Source organism: Staurois parvus, unplaced genomic scaffold, assembly GCF_062004578.1.
Source record: "Staurois parvus isolate SC_StPar_1 unplaced genomic scaffold, SC_StPar_1.0 ptg000090l, whole genome shotgun sequence".
Taxonomy (NCBI): domain Eukaryota; kingdom Metazoa; phylum Chordata; class Amphibia; order Anura; family Ranidae; genus Staurois; species Staurois parvus.
In genome coordinates this window covers 24054469-24071038 of record NW_028317886.1, presented here as the reverse complement: position 1 = coordinate 24071038, position 16570 = coordinate 24054469, and the positions used below count along the sequence as shown (strand labels likewise).

Genomic DNA, 16570 nt, shown 5'->3' with positions numbered 1-16570 from the left:
TCCCAGCGTTTAAGGAATGCCTGGAAATCTTTTGGCATAGAGAGATTTGTCAGTATGCCTGAACCATCCTAGGACAGTCTGCTTCGTCATCAGTGCTGAAATGCCAACCTCTGAAGAACTTATTTAGGGGTCCACACAGGTGGATATCATGTCTGAGGTCCGGGCTATAAGGAGGATGTGGCAATACCTCGCAGCCGAGTTGCTCTAATGTGCACGTGCAGTGAGCAGTTAGAGCTTGTGCGTTGTCCTGGAGAAACAGGACGCACTTAGTGACCAAACCAGGTCGTTTTTTCCACAGAGGCGTATGCACATCACTCAGAACATGACAGTATTATTCACCATTGATAGTGGCACCATGGGCTAGAAAATTCACAAGAATAACGCCACATTTGTCCCAGAAAACATTTGGCATCACCTTACCTGCAGACACAATTGTTTGAAATTTTTTCTGGTCTCATCACCATACTGTGCTTGAATTCGTCTATAGGGTTTTAAGCCTTTGTTCACAAGAAACTTCATGACCACACGCTGTTCCATGCAGGCACTGACACTGTTGTCTGCCATCTTGATTAACGATCTCTGGACTGGCCCACGACATGTGCACCACCTATCAGCAATAGGACACACTTGCCACATACAACTGCTTTTAGTACCACCACTCTAGCATGCCTTGTTATACCTGTAAAATGAAAAGTCCCAGTTTGACTTGAACGCCCCTCGTACATAGTTTATAATACTATAATGAAGTGCTCTGAATAACGGAATAAACTGGTTTCATGAAAACTTAAGTCCCTTTTCTGAAAGGCTTGCATTGTCTTTCTGCAGCCCATGGCTTCTCTCCCCTGTTATAATGTATCAGCTTCTAGTACAGCAAAGCTAGGAGGATATGATCTCATACACAGGAGGGGAATGTTGTGTAAACAGAGTGAAAAAGGTAATGTTCACTCTTAATTTCCTGTGCCCATTTTTTTTTTGGGTTCAAAACCAAATGCATAACATAAGCTCAATTTCCAAATGCATTACTGCAAATGCCCAGCAACGTGTGTACTGTAGTACAGTGCGGTGCTATTGCTGCCCATAGATGGATCAAAATCAATCCCCGGCTGTTGATCAGTGTATTGTGAATGGAATTAATTGGATTCCTCCATTCAACTTTCATGTGTGGATGGGGGAATCAGTTTGTTTTCTTTAGATCAGCCCTCTGTCTATGGACAGTCTTAGTGTTGTGCATGTTAAACATGTAATAACACAGACATGTGAACCAACTAGAAAAAAACAACAACAAATGGCTCCATATAGAGTAAGCAACCCAGGTAGCCCTTAGGAGCCATGGTAACCTATGACCGCAAAAGGTTACAGTTGAGGGTAATTACTCCTACATACAACTTGCCATGAGGAGGTCATTTGCTCCATGTTTAATCAAAGTGTAAGCAATTGCTACTCTTTGAGATAAATTTCTAGCGATTTCAGTAGTTTAAGTTCACCTTTGGAAACATATTCTACATATTTTTTAGGATGTAACATGTAACATGTTACTGGTCCTGCAGCCGCCACCTGCTGCCCCCATCTCCCTATGACAGAAGTATGGGGGGAAGTTCCCCATACTAGCTGTCACTTTTCAAAAACAGCATGGACGTGTGGGGCTCCGCCCACATGGCCACATCATTTCAAATGGTTCATTTTTTGCATCATTAGAGTGCCAGATTTGACACATAATTTTTGTGCCGCAATCGAAAGTCTCTGATCCAACATAATGGATTTTTATTAGAAAATCAAAACTATTGCTGGCACAATCGTATGAGCTATTTTCGTTTTTCACTTGACAGAACTTTCGGATTTTGACTCATCTACAGCTTGCCTTACTAAAGACAAATAGACTGTTCACTTTGCAAGTTTTCCCCAGAGCTTAGTGAATGTGGTGAAGCTTCACTTTGTAAAGAAGCACCAAAGTTGAGAACCCTGTAAGAAGCAGGCTATGTTTTAACACTGCATTTGAAAAACAGAATTCCTCAGTTTTGGGGTTCCTGAGGTGCTAGGGAGATGGTTTGATGACCACATGTGTGCGGTCCATTAGATGCAGGGGCGTATTTACTACTTGGCAAACAAGGGATTCCGAGAGAGGTTGCGGGCTGCTAGGGGGTGTAGGTAGAGGCCGATTCTCGTTCCCTTTTTTAGAATGTGTGTGTGTGTGTGCGCATATGAGTGTGTTCGATTTTAGTGTTGCCTACGGCAGCACAAAAGCAACATACACCACTGACCAGGTGCCTGTGCTTTATTTACGAAGCCATTTTAGAACTTTATCTGAGATGACAAATGTTCCTTAAAGGGATAGTTCACCCTCACCAAAGAACTGCCTATGCAGGTAAGGGGCATCTGTGGATTAAAAACACATTGTGTGTCTCTGACTAAAGTTGAATAATGCTCTTGCTATAGGTGCAGGCCATTTACATACCTCATGAAGCCTGACTAGATTACACCCAGGATGTTGCTAGGACGTTGCCAAGTGAGGACTAGTCATTCCTGCTCACCCCCACCATCACAGGATTCAGAGCCCCTCATATGCTCTCTCTCCCCTGACACAGTAGCTCTGAGCTCAACATCTGAGAGCTCACTCCTGTGATGGTGGAGGTGGCAGTAATGACTAGGCCTGGCTTAGCATTGTCCTGGGAGAATTCCAGTCATGCTTCATGAGGTACATAAATGGCGTACACCTATAGCAAGGGCATTATTCAACTTTAGTCAGAGCTGCCCAGTTTGTTTTTATCTACAGACACCCCTTATCTTCATAGGCAGTTTTTTGGTAAAGGTGAACTAACCCTTTAAAGAGCTGATGGCAGTATAGTACTAAAAAGCCTCCATCTGTAAATACAGTGCAGGTTTACTTTAGATTTTTACAAATAATCAGTCTGTGGGAGAGCATACAAGGGGTCTGCTATTACCCTAACTTCCCTGTGTTCAGTACTAAAACCCTCCACCCCCCTATCCATTGAATAACACCCTTTATAGCTACATAGGTACAAAGGAAGGTTTTATGGCTAGTAAAAGCAACATTGTTTTTTTTTTTTTTTTTTTATAGCTAACAGAACTGTTCACTTTAAAAGTTTAAATTAGCTGGCAGATTCGCTTTAAGCAAAAATGTATAGTATATGCACATGTTTGCAAAACCTGCAGGGTGAACCAGTTCATAACAAAAAAGATACAACATGTCAATTTAATGTAGAAATAGTGATACATGAATATTTAAAAAGTATGTAGCGAGTGTTTCATCTGACTGCATTTCTTCTGTACCCAGGAGGCAACAGAGCCACACAGTTCTGTGCACATTCTCTTCCACAGAGGCAACAGAACAACTATTAAACAAAGCTATACACAGCTCAAAGAGTTAAAAGCTTTGTAAGAAGTCTTGTCCAGCTACAGTAAAGGCCCACTGTCTTTGTGAGATATTACTCAGGGGATAACCTAAGCTGTAAGATGGGAAATACACTTTGTAACTTGAAGGACGCTAATGAAACAATGCTGTCTGGTGTTGCACCTAGCCAATGATTTCCCGATCAATTATAGACAAACTGATCAATCACTTAAGTTTTCAACATTCAAATTGGAATGATGCTAACAATATAGACTTAGCCAAGAAAAATTTTGGTCGTGCTGAACAAACCCTTTAAAAGAAATCTATTTCATACAACCATCATTGAAGAATATACTTGAGATTGCCCTGTTCTACTCTTTCCTCCCTTTTCTTCCTCTCCAGTGTGATATTCCTGGGTAATGCATGTACCACACCAGAACTGGTGACTTCTACCGCATCAAATATTACAGACATCTCAAAGTTGGGGATCTTTTACATATTATAGTGTACAGTCAACAATTTTTCTGCAATAGTAGAAAGGGAAGCTGGGCGACTGAACCACATTATTTCATTCCTGCCACAAAACTGCTAATATCTAAATACATTCAATTGCAAGTATACTTTATGTTAATTTCCTCTTGTACGTTTGTGTTTAACCCATTTTTCAAGAAAGTTTTTGCATAAAAAACAGAAATGATACCTGTCCTCAATCACGCTGAATATGGATTTTTGGTCATGGTTAGCTCATATGCAATGAAGCAACAAGGTGTAGCATAAAGCTAAACTTCAAACAGGTATAAGAGACATAAACGCCGATCTGCATTCACTAATAAAATATTGGATGCATTTGTTTTATGCAAAGCAGCAATCCCCCATAACCCAGAACTCAAACTGGAAGCTAGTTAGGTGTGCTGCATGCAAATACGTTGACAAAGAACATGTTGGTAAGAGGAAAGAGCAGAGTGATGTCATCATTAATTTGCTTTCCAGTTACAAAGCTGGGAGTGGAGAGATGACACAACTGTGTTCTTTAAGTGTAAGTTTTGTCATCCAGCTGGTTGTGCCCCAGGGCTACGTAAATCTCAGGACAGAATGAACAGAAATAAAAATTCTTTATATTTCATCTTTGTATTTAGTTGCTTGCCCAGAGTTCAGCCTTAATACAAATAGAATTCTTGAACTAATAAAGATTTTTAATTATAGTCTAGCACAGGGGTCTCCAAACTATATATACAAAGGGTCAGTTTCCTGTCCTTCAGACTTTAGGGGGGCTGGACTGTGGACATTGGGAGTAGAAAATGTCCTGGCATCAGTGAGAGCAAACAATGCCTCATTTTTGGTGTTAATGAGAGGAACTGTGCTCCATTGTTGTGTCACTGGGGAATTGTGCCCCATCATTGGTGTCATTGAGACCAATTGTTGGTGTCATTGGGTGGAACTATGGCCCATCATTGGTGTCACTGGGTGGAATTACGCCCCTTCACTGTTGTCATGTGGAGGAATTGTGCCCCTTCATTGGTGTCAGTTGGGGGGAATTATGCCCCATTGTTTGTGTCAGTGGATAAAATAGTGCTACAAGGGTCAGATAAAATCAAGCAAAGGGCCGCATCTGGTCTCTGGGCCACAGTTTGAAGACCACTGGTCCAGCATATGAGAAAAGTTAGATTAATTAGGCAAAAAAATGTTCTCATTGTCTTTTCATAACAAAATAAATATGTATTAGATATATTGATATTCTAAGTCTGGACATTCTGACTGCATACTTTAAAATGTCCAAAGCTACGCGTTTCCATGTATGGGAAAATTAGAAATAATAAGAATGAGCTTTTTTATTTAAGTATGACAATTTTTCATCATATACACTATAGGGGTTGATACAGTTAGCATTACAGGAAAAAATAAGAAATCTAGCAGAACACTTGGATCACACAGTGCTCCAACAACAAAGAACAAAGAGACAGCGTGCATGTGGATAGCTATTGAAAATCGAGAACAGTGTATTTCTTCCTGTCAGCAGCTTAAAAATGTTAACGGAAACTGCCCAGAAATAAGCCCTAGCCTAACTGTACAGTACCAACACAGTACAAGTGCTGAACAATATATGCAGAGCAATGACCCCTTTGAATTGTCATTCTTCCATCCAACATATACTTTCTCCATAAGAGAACATTTTCTTCATCACCCAAACCTTTATACTGGTTTGTAGATACGATGTACGATGAATGATACAGCCAAAAGGAGGACACAGGCAGTGAGAAGGAACAAGCTACTAAGTAACCATGCAAACTGTGGTCACACATTTCCACTATAGAGCACACAGTGAAAGACAGAATATGTACGCAAGTACCTGGGATGTTGCCTGCTAACCAGATCAGACGTCAACTTAGTGTGCTGAGAAAATTCATACACCTGGCTTCTGATCTGGATAACAGATAACACCAGGTTTTTGCATATGTATTATTATTTTATTTTTTTTTTTAATCCTAGAGTTTCAATGTGCTTTAATTTATAAATTGTGACTAAAGTGTGAATGGTCAATATGTAGCCTACCAGAGAACCATTAAGAAGATCTACAGTAGGTGATGGGAAATGGTTGAATAAAAGCACACTGGATGAAGTACCAATAATTATTAAAGCTATAGACAGACGAAAATACACCTGCTCATCCTTTCCTATAGAAGATACTATGTCAGGGGCATGACTATAGGGTTTGCTCGTGTGAGTCCGCTGTACACCTAGATAGGATGGACAGCGGGGGTGGCATATAGAGGAACCAGTGCCCTCCATTTTCCTGCAGCCTCTGAAAGCCCGCTTCTCCTCCTCGCTCTCTCTCCCAAAGGTTTTCAGTGGCTGCAGGAAGAAAATGGAGGGCAAAGGTTCCTCTATATGCCCTCCCAACCACCCCTCCTATCCAGGTCCTGCTGCCCCCTATGTACTCTACTGTCCCGTCCCCTACAACGCTGCCAGCTTCATCCTCTCCTTCTCTCCCGCCAGCTGCTGTGGGCGATGCAAGTCAAGAGAGAGAACGGGGAACGGGCCAGTCGGTAAATATGTAAATTACCAGCCCCTTCCTTTTCTGAATGGACAGAGTCAGTGATTGGTACTATGTTTACTATGGTTCAGTTTGTGAATGAACAGAAAGCTCTGTACAGAGCTATACCTGTCAAATCATTCAGTGCTGCTGAGGCTGCAGAGATGGAAGCTGAGGGCTGTGTCCTTAATTTCCTTTCTCTGGCTCAAAGGTGGAACATCAGAGGTATGTTTAGACCCCTGGTATCTCCCCCAAGCCACCCAACGGTGCTCCTAAAGGAATTGTAAAAAAAACAATAGAAAAAAATAATAAAAAAAAAATGAAATAAGAATAAGAATATAAAACACTACCGTCACCAGTGGTGGAACTACCAGGTTTGCAAAGGTCACACTTGCAACCAGGTTCTGGCATTTCTGGGAGGGAGGGGTGCCAAGATGGCAGGAAGGAGGCCCACTGCAGAACATGTGAAGGGTGCTGCTACATGACTATAATAAAGGGCCTCGGGATCAGTGGGAAGTGCCCTTTGCCCAGAAGGAAGGGCTCTGGCTGGGGGATCAGGGGGGCCCTTCGTAGTTTCTTGCACTGGGGCCCTATAGGTTCTAGTTATGCTTTTTTAGTACGCTTGTCAGTTTTTCATGTATTCTCCAAGTTGGCTTGAAGTTGAACAAATGTCACACATTTTATTGAATCCCTTCTATTCATAATCATCTAAACTGTGTCATCTCTGGTAGGTTGCAGATCTTTTAAAATTTTAAGATGAGGGCAACGAGGAAACTGACACAACAGCAGACTGTTCATAATGTAAAGCAAATTCTGTGTTTAATAAAAGGTGAGACAGCACTTTGAAATGGAAAAATCCAGCAGGGGTTGACACTAGCCAAAAGGAACAAGTAAAAGATTTCAGAAAAGTGCTTCTGTAGGGACAAGGTTTAGTTCCAGAACAAAAAGCTTTACAACTGCCTGCTCAGTTAGCAGTCAAGTTTACACAGGCCGGGTGAGGACCTTAACAAGTCATAGTTAAACTGAGGTTGACCGAGTCATTTTTAAAGAATACAATAATTGTACAGTACCAACACAGTACAACTGCAACTAATGAAGATTTGCTTTGTATTGCTAAGGCCTAATGATAGGATCAATCTAATTGGCTGGTTTGAGTCACCACACTTTTTGTATTATCAGTGACCTTTGTACTGCATTACTGAATACATCGGATAAGTTTAATTAGGAATTGAGACAACCGAGTCACTTTTCAACATTACAACCAGTAAGTCTTTTATTAAAATCAGTACACAAGGATAATAGACTAAAAGTATAGTTTGTCTCTCGCCAATCTGCGTGGGACTAAAATGAGCATCTGTCCTGTTCTTAGTACTTGTTTGAATTACTGGCCACCCTTGTCTAATGAGAATACCTTCCTTACAGGGAAATGTGACTCACCAGTCAACCACAGATTTCATTGGACAGAGTAGAAACAATAACTCTTCTACTTTGCTATAAAGGACAGAGCTTGCATTACTGGACCTTAAAGTGGAAGTAAACTCCCACTGGACATTGTACCTGCAGCTTACTTGTAGGTACAAGGAATATCTCCTAAACATGAACCATTTAGGACATATGTCCCCTGCAGCTGAAGATGTCATGGGCACATGTAGTTGAATTCTTGGAACTTAGAATTTTGTTGTCTAAAATGTAGCTTTTCTCCAAAGACTTTCACTGGGGTGTATACATTTTTGCAACATGGTCTTGAATGAATTTGTTCAGAAAAATACTTTTTTGTGCGTGCAAATTAACAAATCTTGTTTGCAATCAATGGCCCGCATTTGTGGGAGTATTTTGTAATATAGTGTCCCATAGTAAATGTTGATTCTGAAAGGAAAGTAATGGTTTTCTGACAAATCGGTTGGGGTGTACTCATTGATGCTGAGCACTGTGTGCGCGCGCGCACGCACGCACGCACGCACGCACGCACGCACGCACACACACACACACACACACACACACACACACACACACACACGTTCCACTTTTAAAAACTGATCCCTAGTGCTAAGCAACATTTAGGACTTTCATTAAGAAGTACCTTTTTTTAGGTACACCTTGCTAGTGCCAAGAAAATATCTCCCAAACCATTAAACCACCGCCAGCCTGAACCATTGATACAAGGCAGGATGGATCCATGCTTTGATGTTGGTAGGGTCAGAATTTGGCATAAACATCTGAGCAATCAGTTTGCCAATTCTCCTCTGACATCCACAGGGCATTTTCGTCCACACAACTGCCTCTCATTGGATATTTTCTCTTTTTTGGACCATTCTCTGTAAACCCTAGAGATGGTTGTGCATGAAAATCCCAGTAGCAGCAACAACCATGACACTTTTAAAGTCACTTAAATCCCCTTTCTTCCCCTTTTAGATGCTCACTTTGAAATTCAGTAAGTTGTCTTCACCATGTCTACATGCCTAAATGTTGCCGTAATGTGATTGGCGGATTAGCAATGTGTATTACCAAGCAACTGAACAGGTGTACCTAATAAAGTGGCTAGTGAGTCTATATATATATATATATATATTTACAACCTGTGCTTTGTGCATGTTGAACCGAGTGACATATATTTAAAAGGAAATAATAGTCCAATAATTGATAAAATTAAAAAACAGCTTTTAATGCAATAATCACTTTCAGTCCAGATCAGGGAAGTCCAGGGACTTCCTAACCGCTAAAACCAATGGTCACTATTCTGTACTCTTGCTCTTGGACCTCTCCGCTGCCTTTGACACAGTTGACCACCCCCTCCTCCTCAAAAAACGTATTTACTTAGTCTCCGTGACTATACTCTCCGTTGGTTTGAATCTTACCTATCTCACCGCACCTTCTCCTATTCTCTATCTACACTTCTTACTTGGGTCAGCTGATAGCATCCCATGGTTTCCAATAACATTTCTATGCTGATGACACACAAATCTATCTCTCTACTCCTCAGCTCACCCCATCAGTTTCCACACGTATCACCGATTTACTAACAGACATATCGGACTGGATGTCACTCCACTTCCTAAAACTCATTCTATCCAAAACTGAGCTCATAATATTTTCTCCCCCATGTGCCTCTTCCCCTGATTTCTCAGTCAGGATCAATAGCACCACTGTCAACCCATCACCGCATGCCAAGGTGCTAGGTGTAACCCTGAATTCTGAAGTATCCTTTCAGGCCCACATCCAATCCCTGTCCAAATCATGTCGCCTCAACCTCCACAACATCTCCAAAATATGCTCCTTTTTAACCAATGATACCACAAAGCTCCTAATTCACTCCCTGGTTATCTCTCGCCTCGACTACTGCAAATCCCTCCTCATTGGCTTACCTTTACATAGGCTATCCCCCCTCCACTCCATCATGAATAATGCTGCCAGGCTCATCCACCTTACCAACCGTTCAGTGTCTGCTACCCCTCTCTGCCAATCCCTCCACTGGCTTCCACTCACTCAACGAATACAATACAAATACTAACAACTTCCAAAACCATCCACAACTCTGCCCCCAGCTGCATCACCAACCTGGTCTCAAACTATCAACCAAACCTCTCTCTTCGATCCTCCCAAGACCTTCTGCTCTCTAGCTTCCATGTCAGATCCTGCCATGCTCACCTCCAGGACTTCTCCCGAGCTTCTCCCATCCTATGGAACTCTCTACCCCAAACTGTCTGGCTGTCTCCTAATCTATCCACCTTTAGATGGTCCCTGAAAACCTCTCTTTAAAGAAGTCTATCCTGCTTCTAACTAGTAAACCTCCATTTATTTCCTCCATCAGCTCACCCCCCCCCCCCCCACAGCTATTACCTTTTGTATCACTCAACCCTTCCTCCTAGATTGTAAGCTCTAACGAGCAGGGCCCTCTGTTTCCTCTTGTACCAAATTGTATTGTAACTGTAATGTCTACCTTCATTTTGTAAAACGATGCGCAAACTGTTGGCACTATATAAATCCTGTATAATAAATTCAGGTACTTACATTGTTTACATTCAAAAATATATATAAAGATATATTTAATGGTGTATAAAATGAGAGATTCCTTAAAGCAGAGTTCCACCCAAAAGGGGACATTCCGCTTTAAAGATTTGTCCCCCGTTCCCTAGGCCTAGGCTATCAGAAGCGGAAGTTGTCCTCCAACCCTCCCTCCCCAAAGTCTTGTGGGGGGGAGCGGGTATCCCATTAAGACAGGTACCTGCTCCCACTTCTGGTCCGATCGCCTAGGCGAATGGAAACAGAGGGTGTCCTCCCTCCCTGTAGTCTTTTGAGACACGAGACAGGTCCCAGAAGATGACAGGGCCATTCAGGAAGCGCAGAGCTACTCACACGTGCGCAGTGGGTACCCGGCTGTGAAGCTGCAAGCTGTCACAGTTGGGTTTCCACAATGAAGATGGCAGTGCCTGGAATACAGGACGGCCAGTGAAACGGGCTGCGGCGGGGGCAATGCGGGATCATGGTACAGGTGACTGGCTATTTTTTAAAAGTCAGCAGCTACAGTTTTTGTAGCTGCTGACTTATTTTTTTACAGAGTAAGTGGAACTCCGCTTTAATTTGCGTCTTTTATATCTGTCTAGAGTTTAGCTTTTACTACGGTCCTTTTCTCCAGTTGCAAGCACCTACCTACCTTTCACTCCTCAACAGCTCTGTTCAGCCCCAGGAGAGAAGAGAGGAAGCCCTGGATTCCAAATCACAGCAACCAGCATTCAGATCAGGAAATTTGGGTCATCATTTCTCACTTGCAAAGTTTAGGCGAGACTCAAAGTACTGAACCCACTGATTCAATGTTATAACCAGACATCTAGCATTTTTAGGAGAGGGCAACCTTCATACTTAGCACAGCATCTATACTCTGATTGCCTGGGCACTGACCCCATAGTTTGCTCTTCATTCATTGTAGTTGGTTGTACCACATAATCAAGCACATATCTGACACTGATATCCAATGCTCAGACACCTTTCACAAACAGTCCATTGGTGTTTGAATTGGCTTTCTACATTTGGCTATCCACTGGAAAAAAATCAGCCTTACAGATCAGATTGCACTATGTGCATCTAGCAGAACAAGAATTCAGAAGACAACTGACACATGTGCAATCAGAAAAGGAATGAACTTCCTTCAATAAATGATTATCTGTCCTTTTCAAAGCAAGGTCATCATCATCACAGTTTAAGTCATTTGCAAAGCTGAGCTTTCCAACAGTAACTGTGTCAGTGCAAAGAGGCTTCCTTCTCTGCCCTGCATGCTCTGGAACTTTCAGGAAATCCATTTACACCTCTGATGTGAAACTCTGCTACAATGTATTGCTGAGATTTTAGCGGTGTTAAAAGAAAACTCTTTGCCTAAGCAGTGATAGAAAAATTGGAAATCAATCCATACAAATCTCTGCAAATGCATTTCCAAGACTTTGCAAAACATTGTATTCTAATGTAAAATATTGATTTCAGATTGCCTTTGTTAGGTTAATAAGAAATATTTTACAGTGACTGTTAGTGGCAAAGTGTCGGCATCATGCAGTATGGTGCAAACTGAGTCACCCCTGCTAAAAGTCAAAGGTGATAATTGGCCTGGGGTGGAAATTACAGATACAACTTTATGAATTTATGATTGAAAGCGTCAAGGAGCCTGCAAACAAATCTGGCAATGTATGCAATGATTAACTAGACTTATTTTATTATCTGTATAGCAGGTCCAATTCCAAAGAAAAGGTGCATGTATAGAAATATCATGCAAAGCATAGACTATGTTGACTTTACCTACATACTCATTCCTACCAGAAGTGAAGAAAGCAGCCAGATATCACAGTTGGTAAGACAGACTAAGGATAAGTAAGTGTCCATTTGGTATGTTCTGCATTTTGCCCGTTTCACATGAGCGGACCAATGGGGTCTGTCCATTTGTTTTTCCAGACGGACCCGATTGGTACATCCATTGTCTTTAAATGACCGACGGGTGTCAGCGGACAATAGTCGGCTGACACCCGCCGGCATCTGATCCGATCCTGTACACCAAAAACAGACGGATGGGGATTCCATCCAACGGATCGGATGAAAATCGATTTGAAAAGGAAAGTCGGTCCGTTGCCATCCAACTGTCTCATTGAAATCAGCATGCAGTGTCTGCGCCTGCTCTGCAGCAGCGGAGCAAACCGAAATCTGTCATCCACCTGCTCAGCGGGGATCAGCTGAGAGATCCCCGCTGACCAGGCGGATCACACAGACGGATCTGCCCCATCTGAAAGGGGCCTTTGAGTTAAGGTGCACCTGTTGTCCTGCAAAAAAATATTCTGTACAAGAAACCGGTGTAAAAGTTTAAAGTGATATTAAGGGCTTTTTTTTTCTTCGAAAAAACGTCATACTTATCTGCTCTGTGCAATGGCTTTGCTCAGAGCAGCTCTGGTCCTCCACTTCTCAAGTCTCCTATCGGATCTCCTGGCCCCTCCCTCCTGCCGAGTACCCCCACAGCAAGCAGTTTGTCCATTCACACACAGCGCTGATTGGCCCCGCTCTCTCCTCATTGGCTCACTGGCTGTGAATGACAGTAGCAGGAGCCAATGGCTGCCACTGCTGTCTCAGCCAATGAGGAGGGAGAGACCTGGGAGAGTCGAGGCTCTCAAGCACATCACTGGATCGGGATAGAGCTCAGGTAAGTTTTAGGGGGGTGGAGGTGCTGCTGAACAAAGAAGGTTTTTTACCGTTGAGCATAGAATGCATGAAGATAAAAAAACCTTGATCCTTTACAACTACTTTAAATAATAATTTTATTAGTCCATTATTCTTACTTGTTCCTGCAGACTTCCTAAAAAGGTTTACTTGAAAGGATTACCTATTTTGCTGATTTTCAGACACAATGACTGCCGGCTTGGAATCGGTAAAACATTTCCAACACTTTTCTGATGGTATGGTCCCTTTAAAAATGTATTGTGCCTAAATGAATGCAGGCTGCTGCTAGGATACACAGAAAACAACAGTTTTTTGTGTCCTGTTCAATGAACTGCATACATGCAGCATTTTACCACAGTGTACAGGAAGGGATCGCATGTCACTGTACAGCAGCACAACACACTGTGTTACTGTGCAATGACAGGAATGAAGTGTCACTTTGTGTACTTCCAATAAGTCATCGGGGGCATGAGGAAGACTGCTTCTCCTGGTGCGCCCAATGATGTCAGAACAATGAAACACATATGGGGTGTGGCCTGATAGCACTCTGCGAGAGAGGTTTCATGCAGCCGGACGTGTCTGTATATTGCTGATGTTACAGCCATCTACCCAAGCAGCATTGAAATGGTTTTAAAGTGATATAGGTTATTATGTGAGTGCATTTGTTCTCTCTTTTCTTAGTCCTGGTTCACACTGATGCAGTTTTGGATGCATTTTGGACCGCTCTGATTCACGACATGGGAAATAAAATGTTTTCCTATACAGGGCGTTCACAAGTATGCAGTTCATGCGCAGTGCGTTCTGTAAAAGGGTTGTGTGCGTGTTTTGAGAGGTTAGATCCAAAATTGAGCACAACAGTTGAATGTAAAATGCTTATCTGTTAAAATGCAATGTGATTCCAGTGCATTTTCAGCAGTTGTAATGCAATGCGATTCAAAGGGTCAGCTGTATTGAGGGGAGAGAGAGAGCTATATGGCACAATCCCCTTTGCAGAATCTTAGGCTCACAAGGGGAGAGAGAGGGAAAGAGACTCTACTAAGGCATGAAGGCAAAAAATAACTATGAAAGTCGGATGAAAAATTAATCCTAGCTAAATCCCATCTTAATTGCACCAGTTCTGTTCTTGATTCGCACCAGAAAAGGGAACAAATTTGCACAGCTCCAGAGTGATCCTAGCCTTAATAAAAATACCTCAGTGAGCACTATGTCAGTTTTGTATCCTTTTGAGCACTGATCCATGCTTTATCACCTGAGCTGAGAGGATTGCTGGATTCAAAGAGAGTTCTGGGGAGGATTGAGCCCTGTGAGAGTCCAGCTGGGTTTACTGACTCTGACTGATATGATTAAAGGCGCAATAAGATCATTGTAATGAGGGCCAATACACAAGGTGAGCGTGTGCCCAAAAGGGTTTGGGTGGAAGTGTCTGCTATTACGCAATCTGATCTCACTAAATTGAACTGGGTATGTGGACTTGGTCATGATTGTTGGATTCTATCACAGTTTTATTAGACAAAATGGCAAAAGGCAGCGCTCATTGAAGGAAACACACACTAGAATAAATGATGGAATCCAAATGCAGGGGCTCTGGCTCTGAAATGTCCTCCAACCACTGGATACAATACAAAATAATGGGAAGAGCCCACAACTCCAAAATCATCAGATTTTATCTGTTACATAGACAAAAAAAGCATGCTGACACGTTTCAGCAAGTAGCCTTGTTCACAGCACTTATCACAGTTTTATTCATAGACATTATATGAAGCACAGTTATGCATGTTGGAATATTAATACACATATGTTGGAACAAATACACACATATCTATATTTAGCACAATTCTGATTTATGTTAATTTAGTATTATATGGTATTTTTTATATATATAAATCAGCACAACAAACTTTTATACACATATTTTGAGTGATTTTTCCCTTTAATGCCTGCAGCTTTAATTTAGTTCACTACTGGTGAGCAGTCATATTTTTCACTTAGTTTAGTTGATTCCCTACCTGTCCTGTTTCAGGGTATATGGAAGTACCTAATAATCCTTGATGTTATAACCATGGGGGACAGACCTCACATGGACCAGATTAGTTAATAGCCACCCCAGGACCTAGCATACTGTATGGCGGTGTTGTCCGAGGCAAAGCGGAAAAGAACCCTTACCTCTGAAAATGAGGGAGATTATCCAAATGGCCACCTGCTGCACTCTGCACCACCCAAGCATATTAATACTTAGGCATTAATAACCTAAACAGACTAACTAATGCTATACTCCTGTATACCTCCTTCTTGACAAAAGCTCTCTATTAATACATCTCACGAACACTGCAAAAGCCTGCACACCAGCAATGTGAAACCTGCCTACTAAGACTCAATGGTTTGCTAAAATGGGAGCGAGATCCTACAAATGAAAAATCTCACTTAAAGTGGTAGTAAACTCGTTTTTTTTTTTTTACCTACAGGTAAGCTGATAATAAAGTTTACCTGTAGGTAAAATGACTATCTCCTAATTTGTGCCGTTTAGGAAATATTCTCTCTTCTTTTAAACCGATGCATGTGCTCTGAAGGAACGGCATATCTGCGCTGTTCCTTCAGAGCTGTGTGCCATGAACCAGGACTCCCACGCGCATGCATTAATTCTTACACTTATACACTTGCAAAAAGTCAAGACATGCACGGAAGTGACGTCATCGTGGCCTGGCCTGTCAGATGGCCGGAGCTCGCAAACCCGAAAGGAAGTTGGGTGAATATGGAAGTCTCTACAGCGGTGACAGCACACCCCTGGAGGGCTTCATTTTAAGGTAAGTTTTACATAATGTGCTATGACATTACCTTGCAGTGAACTTTTTTTTCCCCTCTTTCTTGAGGTTTACTACCGCTTTAAGGAAGAGAAATATCTTTAAATTTGAACTCTATACAAAGAACAGAAAAAAACCCTGGGTCCATCAACTAAACTCCATGCCCACATTTATTGCATAATATGCCTGCAATGTTTGGCCATAAAATTACTTGGCTACCATAAAATGAGTGGGGGTGAGGAAGAGAGAGGAGACTTCACTCCCCAATAATTCCATCCCCCCCACATTTTTTTTTCCGCTTTGGCTTTCTTGACCTCGACCCTCTTCCCCCTAAACCCTCCTTACTCAGCCCCATTTTATACTCACTCTTATCCGTAGCTCACATATATATATATATATATAGACACACACATATATATATATATATATATACACACACATATACACACACACACTACTGTGCAAAAGTTTCAGGCAGGTGTGAGAAAATGTTGTAAAGTAAGAATGCTTTCAAAATATATATTATTGTTTATTTTTTATCAATTTACAAAATGCAAAGTGCGGGAACAGAAGAAAAATCAAATCAATATTTGGTGTGACCACCCTTTGGCTTAAAGCCAGCTTTAAATCTTACACTTACACACATTATACACTTGTACAAATGCAGGGATTTTGTAGGATTTGTTTCATGTGTACGATTAACCA

General features: G+C 41.8%; 1 protein-coding gene across 1 annotated transcript in view; it reads right to left on the bottom strand.

Moving 5' to 3' along the window:
- SLC10A7 (solute carrier family 10 member 7) overlaps nucleotides 1-16570 on the bottom strand; it is a 276262-nt gene that overhangs the window by 63892 nt on the left and 195800 nt on the right. The window lies entirely within an intron of this gene.